This window comes from Equus przewalskii, chromosome 14 (assembly GCF_037783145.1).
Source record: "Equus przewalskii isolate Varuska chromosome 14, EquPr2, whole genome shotgun sequence".
Classification (NCBI taxonomy): Eukaryota; Metazoa; Chordata; class Mammalia; order Perissodactyla; family Equidae; genus Equus; species Equus przewalskii.
The window spans coordinates 36,361,503-36,377,994 of NC_091844.1; the positions used below are offsets into that span (position 1 = coordinate 36,361,503).

A 16,492-nucleotide genomic window follows, 5' to 3' on the forward strand; every position below is an offset into this window, starting at 1 on the left:
TTATGTTGAGGTACTTTCCTTCTATACCCATTTTATTGAGACTTCTTATCATAAATGGATATTGGATCTTCTCAAATGCTTTCTCAGCATCTATTGAGATGATAGTGTGGTTTTTGTTTCTCATTTTGTTAATGTGGTGTATCACGTTGACTGACTTGCGGATGTTGAACCATCCCTGTGTCCCTGGTATAAATCCCACTTGATCTTGGTGTATGATCTTTTTAATGTATTGCTGTATTTGGTTTGCCAATATTTTGTTGAGGATCTTTGCATCTATGTTCATCGGCGATATTGGCCTGTAATTTTCCTTCTTTGTGTTGTCCTTGTCTGGTTTTGGTATCAAGGTGATGTTGGCCTGGTGGAATGTGTTAGGGAGTGTTCCATCTTCCTCAATTTTCTGGAATAGAAGAAAAGAAGAATAGGTATTAAATCTTCTTTGAATGTTTGGTAGAACTCTCCAGAGAAGCCGTCCACTCCTGGACTTTTATTTTTGGGGAGGTTTTTGATTACCGTTTCAATTTCTTTACTTGTGATTGGTCTATTCAGATTCTCTATTTCTTCTTGATCCAGTATTGGGAGGTTGTAAGAGTCTAGTTTCACTGGTATTCATGGATTCCTACATATAAACTATAAAGCTTTCCTCAGTCACAGAGTTTGGGGGGGAAGTTGGGAGAGAGCTAAGTCCTTTCTCGTAATAAAGGGAAAGAATTGGAGTTGGTGGTATAGGGTGGGGCCCCTAGATGGAGCCAGGAATTTGGGCTCTTGTGGCAGAAACACAGAAAATTAAAAGACCCAGTGACTGTGTGGCCATTAATGGACTTGGGAAGAGCACAAATGTCTTCCGTGGAATTTTATGGCTGTTTGGGGTGTGGGCTGTGCCATATAAAGACCCCTCTTTAATCTTCTGAAATATTAAATCCCCAGTGTAGTCTATGTTACTCACCAGTGCTACTGCGTGAGTGGATTCCGTGGGCCATGTTTCCCAAACTTCTGATAAACACTATCTGTAACTTATTTTTCTCTAAATCAACTTACTTTTACCAAATTCATTTCATCTTGATATCAAAGTTAAAAAGATAACTATTTTTAAAACTATTTAAATTAAAAACATTAGCCTCTGGACTCCCTAACATCTCATAGGCCACCAGTGGAACTCACTTCACACTCTGGGAAACACTGTCTTAGGGTGTAGGGGAAATTAAAAATCCTTTCCTCTACCCTCTTATGTTCAGTACCTGGGGACTGCAAACCAAACTGAAAGAAGACAGATTAACAGGAGAAAAGGATTATTTTACATACATGTGGGGGGACTTACAGAAAAGAATTGAAACCTCCAAAGAAGATGTTTGACCTGGGGGCTTATATACCATTTCACAAAGGGTGATAAATTGTGGAGAAGTAACTAGACAAAGGAGGGGGCAGGGATAGGGCTTCCTGGGGCATAAATTGTGGGAAGATAAATATATGGGGAAAACTATTGATGACGAGAGTTATTTAGTAAGGTTTATTATGCAGCCTCCAGTTGGGACCTTCTCCATTGATAAGAGTCTTCTCCTCTCTGGTGATTAATAGTCATCCTCCTCCTCCTGTTATGGGAGAGGACACCTTTACAAAGGGAAATTTAGGCCCTGCTTTTAGACAGAAAGAGGGAGGGCAGAGAGCTAATTGTCTTCAGATAAAAACAAACCTTACACCAAAGTGGTATATTTTGGGGTGGTATATTCTTATCCCCTTCAAGGGAAATTCAGAGAAGGTCCAGAGCCCAGCGGCTACATGAGGGGCATGAGACAAGGGGACCAGTATACATATACGCTTCTACTTACCCGTGTGTTCTCGGTGACGAGGATGTGGGCTCCTGGTGGGCAAAAGCCCATGAGATAGGGCCTTCAGCTTTCCAGCCCAGGAAAGCATGGTGTTGAGCCTGGCACATCATGACGCTCCACACACCCTTTCTGAAGAAATAGCTAAGCTCACAACTCACAACCAGCCCATCCGTGGTCAGTGCCACCTTTGCAGGGGCCCTGGTGCTGGAGGGACTCCGAGGAGGGACTCAGGCTCCGTTCCTGTGGCTCCCCCTCCCGTGACAAGCACTCCAGTCAGCCCATGTGAATCACTGATTGCCCTAAACTCACTTGGAGATGCCCAACCCTCCCATTAAAATCCAGGCCCCTGCCATTTCCACCCATTTCTAGGGGGGAGTGATGCTGCCTTGGATTGGTGGCACCAGGCAAAGAGAGTGGTCTCTGCAGGTTTTCTGCCCGAAGTGGGGCTAAGTGGGCTTTGAGAGTCTTAATCACCCCTCTTGGGACAGAGCAAGGATTATGAGTTATGAGCCTCGCTGGGAAAGGAGGACGAACATCCCCTGAGAACGGACCCTGGCTCTCAGCTCCCCAGCCATCTTTCCGGCCCGCACTGCCTGTCTGACTAACAAGTACCCCGACGTGACCTGCTGGTGCAGGGAAAGCTTGCTGAGGGGGGTGAGGATGTCGTGGCGCGGGGCGATGAAAGTGGAGATTTGGTGTAATTGCCTTTGGAGTAACATTCTTCTCCTGAACTGGGATTATATCATTTGTTTCAGGGGAGTTTTTCAGACACTTTTAGAGTGCTGGTTCTCAAAGGACAGTCCCTGGAGCAGCAGCCTCAGCCCTACCTGGGAACGCGTTTGAAATGCAAATGATCAGGCCACCCCAGACCTCCCACTGACCTGGAAACTCTGGATGGGGAGCCCAGCGACACATGTTTGAACAGATTTAATCTGTGTTTTGACAGGTGATTGTGATGTAGGCTAAAGTTTGAGAAACTTTAGAAATTGACTCCTTAAAAAATTCCTCCACCTTCCCACCCCTGCTCACCTAATCCTTGTCTTTCTCTCTCTCTCACATGCACACATGCACACACATGCACACGCATGCTTGGCTGGCCAAGAGCCCTAGCTTGAGTCTGCGGGATGAGGAGCCCAGGTCATTCAGAAGCTGACTCACAGAATCCTGGGCTTCCCTCCCCCCAGCTTTCCAACAGGAGCCTCTCGCTTCCGCTACAACTTTCACACAGTCCTTATTCAACTCTTTGGGTCAACCTCACTTTTGCATTCCAGCCGGGCACAAAGCGGAGGCCTGTTTTCCCATTATCTGTCAGATAAATGCTTGGATTGGTGTCCTGGCTGCTCAGTCATGCTTAGTAATCAGAAACAGAGACCTGGAAGTCTCGGGGCAAATTCTGGCTTCCTGTAGAGGAGCCAGCTGGAAGCCTGTTGGAGAGGAGAGCACGTTGGTGACACAGCACCACCCTGTGGTGGCGAGGGGAAGAGCCAATCTTGGGCCCACAGTCTGCATCCAGCTTGGGGTTGCTGGGCAGGGACCTTCAACCTCATCAAATCCAAACATAGCAACACGGCCATTTAGAGCGCATTTACTGTGTGTTAGCACCGTGATCATTGCTTTCTCTTGTTATAGCCTCAGCTTTTCCTATGTGGTAGATAAGGTCACACAGCTGATGAGAAAGCCAGGCTATGTGTCCCTGGGGTCTATACCGAGGCCACACAGCTAAGCGGCACTCTTTCCTTCCAGCCACCTCCTTGGTGCCAATGCTCCTGGTAGCCACTCTTCTCAAGCTCACATGTGCAGGCAGTGCCTGGGGATTCTGATTAGATCTGGGTGGTGACCCAAGATCCTGCATTTCTGAGGGCTCCCAGGTGGTGATGATGCTGGTGCGTGGACCACACTGAGAGGCAAGACCTTCGAGCAGTGCTTCCAATAGAACTTTCTGTGATGATGGGAGTGTGGTAACTCTATGCTGTCCAACACATTGGCCACTAGCTACGTGTGGCTGTCGGGCACCTGAAATGTGGCAACTGCAACTGAGAAACTAAATTTTAATTTTAGTTAATTTCAATTTATTTATTTATTTTTTAAATAAACTTTTCTTTTTTTTTTTTTAAAGATTGGCACCTGAGCGAACATCTGTTGCCAATCTTTTCTTCTCCTTCTTCTTTTCTCCAAAGCCCCCCGGTACATAGTTGTGTATGGTTAGCTGAGGGGTCCTTCTAGTTGTGGCATGTGGGACGCCGCCTCAGCATGGCCTGATGAGTGGTGCCATGTCCATGCCCAGGATCCGAACTGGCGAAACCCTGGGCCGCCGAAGCGGAGCACGCGAAGTTAACCACTTGGCCACGGGGCCGGCCCCTAATTTCAATTTAAATAGCCCCTGTGGCTGGTGTCTCCTATACTGGACAGAGCAGAGTCTCTCAGGAGGGGGGCTCAAGCTGGCTTTGAGAGAGCTTGTCACTGAAGAGAGAAAATTCCATGGCAAGTTAGAGTCACTGGAGATTAATACCCCCAACCTGGCCATTTTATATATGAGGAAACTGAGGCCCAGAGAGGCAAAGTGACTTATTCCAAAGCCACAGAGCTCTTCCAGCATTCTTTCCACCATTCCATACTCTCCTCCAGGGCTGCTGGCCTTCAAAAGAAAAACGTATATTCCCAACTTTAGAAACTCCTCTGTGAGCACAACAACGTGGGTGATATGTTGGAATCCAATGTTAATTATTAGATTATCCAACATATGAATCAGTTAAGCAAGCATAAAAGTTATCCAACTTCCCAAAGAAATTAACTGATTTTTAGCCATATGTGCAAGATCTGTATCACACAAAAAGAATCATTCCCTTTTATGGGATGCTTTGCAAGGTCAGAGGTCCTGGCACAACCAAAATTAAGGACAGCTCCCCTTCAGGCCCTGCTGGTGTAGCTGGTGTCTTTGCACAAAGACATGGCCGCCTTCAGGTGGAATAGGCACGTCAGGCACCCGTGTTAACCATACGACTCAACAGGTTGTCCTTTATCACACTGGAATGAAGGATTTACTTGATTGATCATTTAAAAAACTTTCTGTTTGGAAAGCAATATATGTATGTTATATAGAATTTGAAAACTGCACAAAAAGTATTGTATTACTTATCTATTTCTGCATCACTAGTTATCTGTCAAACCTAGCTGCTCAAACCACAAACAGTTGTTATCTCACAGTTATCCGGAGCCGTTAGCCAGGCAGCTCTGGCTCAGGGACTCTAAGGAGGTGGCAGCCAAGAAGTCGGCTGGGCTGCCATTATCTGGGGGCTTGACTGAGGTGGAAGGATCCGCCTCCAAGCTTACGCACGTGGCTACTGGCAGGAGGCCACACGTGGGCCTCTTGACATGGCTTCTCATGACAAAGGTTTCCCCCAAGAGCAAATGAGGAGAGAGCAAGAGAGAGAGCCCAGGATGGAAGCTGCAGCCTTTTGTAACCTCAACATGCAGTGCCGTACCATCACTTTTGCTGCAATCTGTTGGTTACACAGAGTGACCCTGCTGCATTGTGGGAAGGACCACACATGTGTGAGTACCGGGAGGCGGGGGCCATTGGAGGCCATTTTGGAGCCTTCCCATTATCACTGGAATGAAAAAGAAGATATAACTCACCCGGACCCTCACTCCCCATAAATGATCACTGTGGCGCTGGGAGGGGATATCTTTATGTCTTGTATATATATGGCAGATTTTTTTTTCTGACTCTTAACTCATATATTATTCCTGTATTTTTCCTCCATCTCCCTTTTCAGATGGAAATCCAGGCTTTGTTTAACTTCCATCCCCCATGGAAGACGTACATTCAATTTTTGTTATTTTACCGGATACTCTTTTTTTTTTTTTTAACATATGGGTTTTTCTTGTACAAGATTGGCACCTGAGCTAACAACTGTTGCCAATCTTCTTTTTTTTTTTGGTTTTTCTTCTTCTTCTCCCCAAAGCCCCCCAGTACATAGTTGTATATCCTAGTTGTGAGTGCCTCTGGTTGTGCTATGTGGGACGCTGCCTCAGCGTGGCCTGATGAGCGGTGCCATGTCCACGCCCAGGATCCGAACCTGCGAAACCCTGGGCCGCCGAAATGGAGCGCGCAAACTTAACCACTCGGCCACGGAGCCAGTCCCTGGATACTCCAACTTTTGAACATGCATATTTGATGTTACAAAATGTCTGTATTCCCCTCCTAAACAATTCAGTGACATTGAAACACTAAATCAGATCATCCACACTCCGTTTAATATATTATTGTTATCTAGTATTTTAGTCTCATCTCATTTTTGTATATCCTAAATTAGTTTTATAAATTATTATTATTTCTAGACTTACCCACTGGTTTGCAGGTTTCATCACTCGCTGTGCCTCTCGCATCCTGAAGCAACATGAAGTCTTGGCTTTAGACTTAGCAGTGGAGGTTTCCTCCCTTTTTTTTTTTTTTTTTTATCTTGAAAGCTTAGCATTTCCAGGAGTTTGTAGCCAGGAAATTTTCAAATCATCTAGTTTCCGTGTTGCTAGTAATCCCTTCATTCAAGTATTATAGCAGAGCTAACATACTCCCTTCAGAAAAACGTACACACCCAGAGAAGAGATGATGTGTCGTGAAGGGGCAGGAGGAGAGAGGTCTTGAGGCAGCAGAGAATTAGGAACGAAGGGAGAAAGGAGAACCGAGTATGTGAGGAGGGAGTTGGCGAGACTTCAGAGGTGATGCTTCACAGGGGGCGTCTAAAGAGCAAGTCTCCAGGGTCTCCAAGATTCCTGCGCCAGGCCAGGCACCAAAGCCCACAGGGACCGAGTGGATGGGGGAGGCTGCAGTGGGATCTGTGCTTATATACGACCAAAACTCACAGAAGCATTGCCGGTGTTCTGCTGCTGTGGACCAGGGACCCCAGCACAACTGTGGTAATGGGGAACCTGAGAATCCCTGAGCGAAAATTCCCACCAGGACGAGCGAGGGCTCCGAGGCAGAACTAAATTGATTAAAAGGCAATAAAGGACTTCTTGCTCATATGGGCTGAGATTCATACCTGCTACACACACATTCGTTTAAAACTGTAGTCCAGTCACACTTTTTGTATCCTGCTTTGTTCACTAAGCTTGTGTTATGGACACGATGCAATGTCATCATCTGTACCTCCCAACCACATCCACAAAGTAGCCCATCATGTGGAGGGCCACTCGTCACATGTCCTGCTTCATGCTGGGAGTGCAAAGTGAGGTCACATTCCCTTCACTCCTCAAAGACCCCATGTCCCCCTCCTCCCTCCCTGGGGGCCCTCGGCCCTGTTATAAAACCTATCATAACCTTACCTCCCCAAACCCAGGTGCTTCCTCAGCCCAGCAGGCTGGGCCAGTCCTGGTAACTGTCACCTGGAGGTGAGAGAGAGGGTCACCTGCTCCTCCCCAGGAGTCAGCTGCTTCTTGGAGGCCACAAGATGTCACCAGCAGCTTGGCAGGTGGATGCATGTCTTGTCCCTAAGGATGGCAGGGACCCAGGCTGTTTCCTCAACCCTAAAACGGAGCACAGGTTTTGTGAGAATTCAATAGAAAATGAAAGGATTAAAGTATTGAGCTGATCACTAAGGCTGGCCGTCCATGTTCTCATTCTCCCCCTTCTGGAAACACAGTAGAATTGCACTTCCCCCCTCTCCTAATGAGGCCATGTGAGTTTTGGTGGTCAAAGAAAAGAGAGTGCAAGTGACAATGGGTCACTTCCAAGTGACAGACTCTATGGGCCAACTCACAATTTGTCATTTTCTTTCTTCCTGCCACTGCTGCTGTCACCATGCCACATGGTGGCTACTCCATCAGCTTGGTCCCCTGAGAGAGGACCAGGGAGGAGAGCCCCCAGTCACCCCAAGAGGGACATGTAGGATGAATAGGAAACAAATCATTGTTGCTTTAAGCACTGAGATTTGGGCTTCGTTTGTTACCACAGCATAACCTAACCTATACTGATGGCTTAAATTTTTTAAAAAGATTGAACCTACTCAAAGTTATAGAATCTTAACATCAAGACAAAAAGGAGGAAAGTATGCAAGCAGTTGGGACCATTTTTGGGGTCTCTCTATTCCGCATTCACTGACAGAGGGTTACAGTTGCCTTAAGACAGAACAGCTTCAATGTCTGGACATTGTCCAGACACTTTCCTTTCCAGCCTTGTGGGAGTCCAGCTAATCAGTTTCAGGACATCTCTGCCAGGCCTCCATTTTGCCCGTAAAATTTTATGGCCCTGGTGGGGATCTGGATTCCCCATTCTGCCATGGAAACATTGGACAACTTGGAGTTTTCAAAAGTGAGGTGGCAGACTGAGCTCCAGAAGGGCTGAGATGGGTGACATAAAGGAGACAAAATTCCCGGAAAGATGGATATCAAAAGTTTTCCTCCCGTTGTGCACTGGGGATAAAGGCCAGGCCAATTTGTCCATTAGGCACAATAGGCAAGGTGCCTAATGGGTGAGTGCCCAGCGCCCATGACACTTTTAGGGGCCCACAAGAATGCTTTAATTTCTTTTTTTTAATTAGGAGGAAAAAATAAACTTTGAAGATGGATAAAACATTTTAATATTAGTAATTTAATACTAGTGTTGTCACCTTTACACCAACTCAGTAATAAGATATAATTTTTAATGTTTTTTATGGAGGAAGGGGACCACGAAAGCAAAAGTGACTGGGACTCATGAATAATCATTCTGTAGCCCTGAGAAAGGGTATCTTAACCGCTGCCAATCTGGGTTACAATGTACCTCTTGGAGATGAGTATGGACATGGCATTGCTGTCACCTACAGTGTCTTTTTCCTTTATGAGTATGTTCAAACTTCCAGAGTTACAATGACTGGCTCTGTCTTTGTCTTTGAAGGTTATCTCAGGACACCCAGAAAGCCACAACTGCCAGGGGGAGGGTCCTGGATCAAAACAGTGCACATGGAGAGAGCAGATTCCTCCAGCTCGTTTCCCGAGCTTGCCTCTTCCGTTCCACAGCCTCCAACTTGGAGGAGGGTTTTTTGAATTACATAAGCCTGCAAATCCCCTTTTACAGTTAAAGCCAGTTTGGATTGGGCTTTCTGCTGCATTTAACCAACCTCCCTGAAACTAAATGTACTGCTATTATCCTCACTTTATAAATTCGGAACAGAGAGGCAGGTTGCTTGGCCAAAGTCACAGAGCTAATTACTATAGGAGGAGGATTTGATCCTAGGTGGTGAGTGAGACTCTAAAAATTATCCAGGTTAATCCCAACGTAGTTTTACATTGATATCAAATGCTATGTTTTCACAAATTTTATCTCACCTATCCAAGCATGTGTTACCTTGTAAACACCATACGTATCAGCAGATGTAAGCAGAGAGGAATCACTCTACATAGGACTTTTGCCCTACTTTGTGTGACTCCTTTAAGGAGCTACTCCATTCTGGGAAAGCACAGCTGGTACCACATGAAAAGGACACCTCCATCACCCACATACTCAAAGAACTGGAAGATCAGGAATTCGAAAGGTGCGCCCTCACTGCCTCCTGTCTGACCTCCCCAGCTCTTCTCCCAGCCACTCTTGGCTGCCAGCCTTGTTGTCTTGCCACCATTTGTGCCCTGGCCTCTTTCCTTCAGTGTGACACAAGATCTCCTCTCTCTCGGCCTCCAGCCTGGTTTCCCTCCTGCTGGTGATTTCCAGTCTGCTCTTTGGCTCAGCACATTCCTGGACAATCGTGTCAGGCTTGACCCAGCTCCCCCGACCTCGCTTTTCCATGCATGGTCTTCTCAAGTAGAGCACCCCACCCCTAATATGGCCCACCTTCAAGGAATGGACTTGTGTAATATTCTCTCTTTCTTTCTCTAAAACACTTTTGCAAACCCTCATCCCTATGGACGACAAACACAGGGAGGAAAGAGAGAGAATGTGTGCAGACAACTCCTTTGAAAAGTTAGACGGAGAACGAGAAAATCCCCTATGCTTGGAGGGGATGTGGCATGGGGTGGCAGAAGATGCTCACCGTACCCCAGTATCCATCCTCCCTTCTTCTGTAGTAATAGAGCCTCTGTGTTTAGCTCAGAAGCAGAATAATAGCTCCATTTCCCAGCCTGCCTTGCAGCTAGGCGTGGCCATGTCGCTGAGTACTGGCCCACGGGGATGTGAATGGAAGTCATACCCTTGTAAGGAAGGGCTCCTTGTCCTCCCAGTTGCTCCTCGCCCATTCTGCTGGCAGGAATGTGAGTTATCACAGGTTGTGCAGACAAGGGACACACCCTGGGACTGGTCGAGCAAGGAGGCTGAGGTCCCTGACACCACGGTGCCTGCTACCCTGCCAACCCTGGGCTGCTTAGGCCCACATGCTGATGTGAGAGACAAGTAAACTTTCATTGTTTAAACTCCCGGTATGTCAGGTCTTTATAGCAGTCAAATCCACTTCCTCATTAACACAGGTGGAAAGAAGACTCTTCACTTTTTTGTTTTTAACAAATTTTTAACTTTTTCCAAGGTCAGTTGGAAGAAGCTGGGAGAAAGGGGTTGAAAACAAAGAGTGACCTGGGCCGATGGTTTAGTGAAGGGTCCTGAGAAGGCAGAGGAGAAGGCCCCAGCTGGGGGGTCCTGGCCTTGGCGGCAGGAGGGACCCTGCTCCACTTGGACAAGGGGACGGCAGAGGAGGGTTTGGGCGCAGGAGATTTGAGATTTGGAAGCAGAAAGTTGAGGTTGTTCCTTCCTAATGGCTTCTGTTTTCTCAGCGAAGCAGGAGATCAGGTTCTCTGTCGGGAGAGAAGCAAGAAAGTGGAGCTGCAGGAGTTTCTGTAAGTGTCTAGGAGGGGCTGCGCATCCTCCCAGGGCCGTCCGTGCTTGTGTCGTCTAAAAGCACAAGAGCTGAAAACTGCACGCTGGCGATTCAACTCGCTGTGTCAAATACCACACAAGGCCAACCCTGAACAGGACCGGAGAGTAAGAACTTTTTTGTATGATTTATTGCTTTAAAAATGAAGAACATAAAACAGATTGACAACCTTATCCAATATATCCAACTTACCCAAAAATTTCAAGCCAAAATGTATTCATTGTCTATAGTGATCAAATTGTAATAGGTGCATTTTGATGAAAATACTGGGATAACTGAGACCCAAATAAACACGTAAGTGTGACCATTTCAGCTGTGAATCAGCCACAGTCAGACACCATGCTAAGCTTTGCACATGGCTTAGCTCTCAATCCTAGATCTTTTTATCCTTAGTTCATAGATGAGAAAACTAAAGCCCAGAATGATTAAATAATTTGCCCTAACTTGTACAATTACTAAAGCAGAGGGCCAAAATTTGAACCAACGTAGCTCTGACTCCAAACGTGCTCTTAGCCGCTGCCCACTGCCTTCTCTTGGCCCAAGACGGCTCACCCGCTGTGCCAGGACCTGACTTTCAATGCCAAGGTTTTGCTGCCCTTCTAGAAAGCTATGGCGTCTTTGAGGAAGCAGAACTTTTGGGGTCGGCCTGGTATCTCAGAGTGACCAACTGAGAAATCAGATTGGACATCTCATCCACTCCCTTACCATCCCAACAACTGTGCTACAAAAAACAGCTTCCAGCTGGTCTGCAGCCCTGCACTTTCTTCACACCAGTGGATGGTGTACCTAGTGGCCAAATGAATGTTACTAAAACAGCATCTGTCATATCACTCTCCTGCTCCCCACTGGCCCATAGGATAAAGACCTGACTCCTTGGCCTGGCATTCAAGGATCCTCCATGGGGCCGGCCCCGTGGCTGAGTGGTTAAGTTCGCGCACTCTGCTTCAGCAGTCCAGGGTTTCACCAGTTCAGATCTTGGGCATGGACATGGCACCTCTCATCAAGCCATGCTGAGGCAGCGTCCCACATGCCACAACTAGAAGGATCCACAACTAAAAACATACACAACTATGTACCACGGGGCTTTGGGGAGAAAAAGGAAAAAAATAAAATCTTTAAAAAAAAAAAAAGGATCCTCCAATGATTTAGGCAAGCTACAGCAGTTAGGAACAGCCTTGGCTACATGTGATAGAAAACCCCAAATAACCATGATGTAAACAAGATAGAAGATCCTCCCTAGTACGTAAGTGAAGATCACAGATTGGCAGTTCAGGGATGGTATGGCAGGTCCACATTGTTATAGGAGTTACAGGCTCATCACTACATCATTTTCCAAAGTGTGGCCCTTGTCCTCATGGTCTCAGATGATGGTTAGAGAACCAGCCATTACATACATCTCCCAGGCACCAGGATGGAGGAAGGGAGGAAGAAGGGTCAAAGGGGAACTTGTTTTATTTTGAGAAGGTTTTCCAGAAGTTTCTATAAAACACTTCTACTTATATCTCATTGGCCCAAACCAAGTCACACGATCACACATGGCTGAAAGGGAGACTGGGACAAGGAAGTGTTATTCTGGGAAGCCTTTAACTAAGGAATAGGGTGGAATGGATACAGGGATAGGCCACCAGCAGCCTCTGGTGCTTCTCGAGCTGCCCCATCACTAAGTGCCTCCCTGGGAACCCTCTCCAGCTGTCTGGTGGAAGCTGTCCGTGCCTTCTAAACACGATCCATGCAGGGGGACCCCCTCCAGTCCCCGGGGAGAAGCCCAAGCCCTGTTTCTGTGCTCAGGTCACACCTCCACTTCTCTTAAGCCTTTCCGGACTATCCTGACTTCTGGTGATCTTCCTTCTTCTTTCCACAGAACCTCCTGGAACAGGAAGCAGAGTGGTGGAAAATGCCCATGCTTTAGAGCCAGATGGACGTGGGTCCAGTCTTGGCTCTTCTCCCACTCCCCGGGTGATCTTGGGCAATTTACTTCTCTTCCTTGAGTCTCAGTTGCCCCTTTTTCACTTTGACAACTTGGAACAGGGAACAGAGTGAGGCAAGGTCTGGATTAATTCTGAAGGAGAAGCTACCAGCCGCCCCTCTGGAGAGATAGAAGGAGAGTCATGTTGGGGCAAGCCTTTTTCTTATGAAGAGCTGCTGTTTGCCACCTTTTACTTAAAACTGTGTATCTATTTTGCAAACAGGCCCCTTGCCCGAGGTATCAGATCATTGCCTTTGTCAAATAAAGGAATAACAGGACTTTTTGATTAACCTAGCTAGGTGGTCCATCACCAAGACCCCTTGATAGGCAATGTTCTGAAGGTGGGGGGGGCGGGCGGGGACACACGTTGGCAGAACCATCTCAGAGTCTGAAGGGAGGAAAGGAACTAAGACCCCTACCCCTGGCTCCCTGAGATTTAAACTTACAAAACCTTGTTGGGGTGTCATCGACTAAAGTCTGATGGCAAGAAAGGACACCCCAGGCCACAAAAGGTTATAGGGAATCTGGGATGGTGACCTCCACACAGGCGCATAGCGGCAATCCAGAGGCAGCCACCCTGGCACAGTGTCAACTCTGGGAATGCGTATGTGTATTGATTAAAAGCATTGCCAACCTAAAGCCTGGCATGTGGCACTACTGTGGGCTGGAAAGGACCTGTACCAGCAAGGGCATCCCCAACAGACAGGGCAAGTGCGCGCTGACCTGAGCAAAAACAGTTTCCAACAGCGACACCTCGTGGCGGCAACTGAAACAACAGTGCTGGTGAGTAGGCTTGAGACGCAATATCGACCTCCTTGGACTAAGAATTTACCCTTCTTGGAAAGTTTAAAGGGACAGCTCAAGAGGTAGATGACTAGACTTCCTGCTAATAAAGGTAGCGTTATTAAAGGGGTTATTAATGGTAGAAATAAGAAATGTGACTGTATCTGTACCCAGAGGGAGTCATACATCATACTTGTATGGCGTGCCACCCCTGGGTCTGTCCCCAGAACAGGACAGGGAACTTGGAAAGAAAGTGTTTCCGGTAGCTGCCTCCCCTGGGATGCCTTGTTGTGTGCTGTCTCCTAGAACTTCTCCAGCTCCATGCACGGCCTGGCTCCTGGGCCTCACGGTCCCAGCAGTGGGCAGGGCACCACAGACAGCCCCAGGAGGAGGAATCAGCCCCGGAAGCTCCAGCTGATGGAGGCATTTTCAAGGTGATGAAATTGTTGATGCAACTTGCTGGTTGATCCTTCTCAAACTGTGACTTGGTTTGTCTGTGGCTTCTTGTTCCGTCCCTGGCAGGGAAGGCCACTGCTCGGTAATCAGATTGCAGAGGCCACGGGGACTCTTCTGAAACAGGAAGTAAGCTCTTTTCAGAGGGTTCTTTTTATTTGTTGCAGATTAAGCAGTTAGGGTTGGGATTTTTAAAATATTTATTCCTTGGTCCAAAGGAGTATTTTAATAAAGCTAAGTTCTTTGTATAAAGCTTCTCCAAACCCTGGCTAATTAATTCCCAAAGAAGGAGCACGTGGCTCTCAATGATCGGCAGCCCCTCATTCTACCCAAGACTCCAGGGAGAGAGAGCCAACAGCAGCACAGGGGCCCCAAACGGCGACCCTCGGCCTGAACCAGCCCACAGACATGTTTTGTTGGGGACATTTCACATGAAAATCCAGATTTCTTCCCCCTTTTGTACAAGTGGGCAATGTGGCAAGAGCGGGCTTGCACTCTCAGAAAGCAATAAAGAGCCACTGTGCCCTCCAAAGGGCGCCGTGCGTTTCCCATTCTTCCAGAGTTGCCAGCACCCCTCTTGTCTTAAACTTGCTCACTGCCTTGCTCGTGTTGCCTGCCCAGACTCGCGAGGATTTGGATTGCCCCCCCGGAGTGGTGTGAGCTCTACAGAAGCTTCTCTTATGCCACCTCTGCAGACAGCGACATCCTGGACAAGGGGCACATCCATTTCATCTCCCGCTCATGGCGAGCACTGAGCATCGGTTCTCAATAAATGTTGAATGAAAGAATAAAGGAATCAATGGGCAGATAGCCACTGTGTGTGCCCACTATGTGCCAGGGATGGTGCTAGACACCACAGGACCACAAAGATGGTATAAGCTGTGATATCAAAGAGTTTGCGTCATAGTGAGAGAGATGATTACATGGGGGGGGGGGGTCATTTTAAGCAAATGTGATGCATACACAGTCAGAGGGACAATTTGGCCTGCCCCTGCTGAGAACTCCGGCAGGGCTATGGATGGTCTCGCCATCCCTGGGGAATGGCCGTCTTACCGTCCTTAGCACCTTTAAGGCACAACCACATTCTCCTGTCAGTGGAAAGTCCAGTCCTATAGAATAATGGAAACCTTGAATTTGATTTGGCATTACATTTTCCTCTATCTCCCTGGCTGCCTGAGAAGGAGGTGGGTGACTTTTCCCCCCTCCCCACCCCACTTTCCCACCAGCAGGCTGACAGTCCCTGCCCACAGGGAGAAAGGGCAAAATTCAAGGCGGTGCCCTTGTCCCTAGACCTTGGGGCCCTCTGGATGGCAGGTGGGTAGGGTGACTCGTGCTCATGGGCGCTCTGAGCATTCCTGAGGGAGCGCCCAAGCCGGGGGCCTCCCTGCAGTTCCTGGGACTCTGCCACGGTGCAGCCATGGCATCTGCAGGGTCACCCTCCACTTCCTTTCGGCTGAGATCGCCTCTCAGCCCCCTACCACCCTGTCATATTGGATGGGATTTAAGATGTCCTCAAAATGGCTGCCTTGGAGATGTTCCTTGGTCCCCAAGAAACAGTGACAGTCCCCTTGCTCTGATCTGTGTGGAGGGTAGATCCTTGGCTCTCTCTGCCTGGCCCCAGGCCGCTTCAGCTCTCGCAGGGGGTCGTGAGTCCCTAGGGGTCCCCAGTGCAGACAGCCCGCATTAGGCTCTAGCGGCCATTGGAGCACAGTCCCTCTGGGCTCAAGGGGAAGGAAGTGACACCATCATTTGATCTTACCTTCCCCAATCTAGGCTTACAGCACAGCCCTCTCCGGAGAAACCCTCCAAAAATCCTCTCAACGATTTCACACTCCCAAGATGGCCAGGGGAAGTCCAAAGGTCTTGAAACCTGAATTCTTCATTTGATGATCTCTCAGACTCACTTTAGGGCCTGATGTCTCTTTAACAAAAATTATAAAAAACAAAGCAGAAAGAGCCCCATTTAACATCCTGTTGGGTTTTTTTGTTTTGAGGAAGATTAGCCATGAGCTAACATCTGCCGCCAATCCTCCTCTTTTTGCTGAGGAAGACTGGCCCTGAGCTAACATCAGTGCCCATCTTCCTCTATTTTATGTGGGACGCCCACCAAAGCATGGTTTGATGAACAGTGTGTAGGTCCACACCCACGATCGAAACCAGCGAACCCCAGGCCACCGAAGCAGAACATGCGAACTTAACTGCTATTCCACGGGCTGGCCCTTTAACATCCTTTTCTAATAAATAACAGGTGTCCTTAGAGGGATACAGACAACACTCCTATGGGTGTTTAAAGGAGCAGAAGACTTCTTCCATATAGGGAAAGGACCAAGAAGGACTGCCTGGAGGAAGCAGCCTTTGAACTGGGCCTTGGATATGTGGAGGTCAGGGATGAGGGTATTCCAGGTAAAGAAACCAGCAGAGAGGAGGCCCACAGGCAGGAATTGTGCCATATCAATAGTGTCTGAGGGACATTTCCATTGCCAGGAACAGATACTAAGTTAATTCAGAGAAAAAGGGAGACGTATAGAAAGGGTTCCTATGAATACCTCCAGAACAGTGGTTCTCAAAGTGTGGCTCCTGCACCAGCAACATGAGCATCACTGCACAACCTGTTAGAAACGCAAATCCTCAGA

General features: G+C 47.8%; 1 long non-coding RNA gene across 3 annotated transcripts in view; it reads left to right on the forward strand.

Annotated features, from left to right (window-relative positions):
- Nucleotides 1-12,901, forward strand: part of LOC103560862 (uncharacterized) — a 38,638-nt gene extending 25,737 nt beyond the window's left edge. For all 3 annotated transcript variants that reach the window (XR_011526509.1, XR_011526510.1, XR_547296.2), the window contains 2 exons: nt 10,557-10,764; nt 12,519-12,901. This is a non-coding gene — a long non-coding RNA (uncharacterized lncRNA). The remainder of the gene's footprint in view (nt 1-10,556; nt 10,765-12,518) is intronic.
- The last annotated feature ends 3,591 nt before the right edge of the window (nt 12,902-16,492 follow it).